This window comes from Galeopterus variegatus, unplaced genomic scaffold (assembly GCF_000696425.1).
Source record: "Galeopterus variegatus unplaced genomic scaffold, G_variegatus-3.0.2 Scaffold1372, whole genome shotgun sequence".
Classification (NCBI taxonomy): domain Eukaryota; kingdom Metazoa; phylum Chordata; class Mammalia; order Dermoptera; family Cynocephalidae; genus Galeopterus; species Galeopterus variegatus.
Genome location: NW_007727483.1, coordinates 401,145 through 404,536, shown reverse-complemented (window position 1 = coordinate 404,536; position 3,392 = coordinate 401,145).

The window sequence follows — 3,392 nt, the reverse complement described above, 5'->3', positions numbered from 1 at the left end:
TGGCCAGTTAGATCACTTGGGAGAGCGAGGTGCTGACAACACCAAATCAAGGGTTAAGATCCCCTTACCGGTCATCTTATTAAAAAAAAAAAAAAAAAGAACTGAGGACACCAGTGGTGGGAAAGGCAGGAAGGGGGGATTATGGTAAAGGGCCCCCCAAAATATTTACATTATGTAATGATAAAATAAAAATAAATAAATAAATAAAAGTAATTATGCTAGGTGAAAGAAACCAGACAAAAGAGAGTACATACTGCATGATTTCCATTTATTTGAAATTCTAGAAAATGCAAATTAATCAATAGTGAGAGAAAGCAGATCAGTGGTTGCCTGGGAATGGAGGGGCAGGGCAGCTGGAGTGAGAGATTACAAAGGTATATATGTTCATTATCTTAGTTGTGGTGATGGTTTCATTGAGTGTAATACATATGTCAAAACTGTCAAACCGTATACCTTAAACATGCCATTTATTGTATGTCAAGTATTTCTCAGTAAAGTTGTTACAAAAATAAGTTTAAATAACACCAAGGTCAAGGGTCTGGATCCCCTTACCTGCCAGCTGCCAAAAAAAAAGGTTTAAAAAGAGTTGTAGCCAGGGCCGGCCCATGGCTCACTCGGGAGAGTGCGCACTCAGAGCCAGATTCAAACTGTGCTCATTCCACTCTGCCTCACTGTGACCCAGCAATATGAGCTATGGAAGAGTAGACTGTGTTGGTTCATTGATTGCTGACAGTAAGTTGATCAGGGAATATGAGGCATGAAGGGCTATTCTTTAAGATGAAGGGTAGGGGGCTTGGACTACTCCACCTACGGCATGACTTGGACTACCATTCACCACAACCAAAAGTCCCTCCTCCCTACCATGAACCACTCATACACGTCCCTACCCCTTGGTAATCTGGGACAGGATGCTGGGGATGTATGTCTGAGTTCTCTTCTCACCATAGACTCACCTCCCATGCCCACATGTACAGAAATAGAGCCATGTACTACATGATTTAATTTATCATATGCTAAAGCGGCTCTTACAAAACCACAGAGGAGAGAGAAATCATTTAACATTTTGTAGTGAGAAATTTGGTTAGCTAACATTTGGGGGGAAATTGAATTTTTTTCTATTTATCTATTCATTCTATTTATATTTTATCAATCCCAAGTTGATAAAGAATTAAATATATGTTATTAAACAGAATCGAGTATCTAGTAGATCTTTGAACTGATGGTAGCCTTCTAAGGCTTTGAAGTGACAAGAAATTACAAGAGAAAAGATCAACAGGTTTGGTTACATAAAATCTTTGTGTGTGTGTGTGTGTGTGTGTGTGTGTGTGTGTGTGTGTGTGTGTGTGGCTGGCTGATACAGTGGTTACATAAAATCTTAACTGAAAATGTGTACGTTGAAAAATATAACCAACAGGAAAACAACCAATTGGTAAGAATATCTTCCTCAAATACGACAAAGGACTAATTTCTATATTTTATAAAGCACTCATGCAAATCGATCGGGAAAACGCGTCTCCCAAAGATAAATGGTCTGGGATATTTCACACAAGAAGAAATAGAATGAGTAAACAAACATATGGCAAAAATGTTCGACTTCCCTAGTGATTTTTTTTTTTTAGTGCAAATTAAAACAATTACATTAGCAAAAGTTAAAAATAAGTAATTACCAGGCTGGCAGGAATGTAGAAAAATTGCAAGGATCCTCTGAGACAGGTTTTTGGCAATACACATACGCTACTATAAAAGCTATCAGACTCTTTAACATTGTGCTCCCTTTCTAACAGTTACTGCCAACCACTCCCATGGACTAAACACAGATGCACTAATTCTCCCAGATCCGAGTCTTCAGGCCAGATCACGCACCCGAGCTCAGAGCTTTGTCTGTAGGACATCTCCAGGCTGATGCTCTCCCCACCCTCAGCCCCAGGGAGCTCACACTGACCTGTTCATCTCCCCAAGCATGCTCCTCTACCTCCGCCTTGTTGCAGTGAATGCACCAGTGAGTCACCAAGCCAAAAAACCTGGGAGTCATCCTAATTATACCTCCTTGTCCCTCACCCCTGCACATTCATCATTTCCCAGCCAGATCCTGACAATACTCCATCGGCAAGGTCTTTTGAATCCGCCCGCTACTCTCCAGCCCCGAAGGCGGAGTTATCTTTCTTTTTTTTTTTTTTTTTTTTTTTAATTTATTTTTTTTATTTTGTCAATATACACTGTATATGATTATTATGGCCCGTCACCGACACCTCCCTCCCTCCTCCCTCTCTCCCCTCCCCCCCAAGAATGTCCTTTGCGTTTGCTTGTTGTAACAACTTCATGGAAGTATAGTTGTTATATCTTCTTCCCCACCCCACCCCACCCGGTTTTTTGTGTGTGTGTGTGTGTGTGTGTGTGTGTATGTGGGTGAATTAGTTTGTTTGTTTTTCTTTTTTTTTTTTTTTTTTTTTAGCTCCCACCAATGAGTGAGAACATGTGGAATTTCTTTTTCTCTGCCTGACTCGTTTCACTCAATATTATTCTCTCAAGGTCCATCCATGTTGTTGCAAATGGCAGTATCTCATTAGTTTTTATAGCTGAGTAGTATTCCATTGTGTAGATATACCACATTTTCCGTATCCACTCATCCGATGATGGACATTTGGGTTGATTCCAGCTCTTGGCTATTGTGAAGAGTGCTGCAATGAACATTGGGAAACAAGTATATCCAAAGGAATGGAAATCATCAAGGCGGAGTTATCTTTCTAAAGCACAAAGCTGGTCCTGTCCTCCTTAAAAGTCTTTCAAGGGCTCCCCATTGTCTACCTGCACTCCAAGATCCTTAATATTCGTCTTTTCTTTCTTCTGCGTTGGCCGGTAGGGAGATCCGAACCAGTGACCCTGGGGTTACAGGACTGTGCTCTTAACAACCGAGCTAACCTGCCAGCCCCTAGAATGTTAGCAGCGCTCTGTTTCAACCTGCTTTACCACCATCTTTTCTCCAATGAGCCTTTCTTAGTTTTCACTCCCCCCTCCCCAGCCTGCCTCTTGCATTATAATCTGAGGCCTCCTTGAGAGCAGGAACTAGATCTTAATCATCCCTGTATCCCCAGTTCATAATACAGAACTTGTACTGAGTAGGCACTCAATAAATGTTGGTTGAAGAAATGGATTTATTCTAAGAAAATCATTCAACTGAACGAAAAAGCTACATGAAGGAAGCTGTTCACTGTAGCAACATTCATAATAAAGAAAAAGTGCACAAAACTAAGTGTCCAACAGTAGAGAACTTTTGTTAATTATGGGACACCCATTTAATGGAATATGATGCAGCTGTTAAGATAATAATTATGGGGCCAGCCCGGTGGCGCACTGCTACAGTGCGCCGCTTGGGAAGCGCGGCGGCGCTCCCG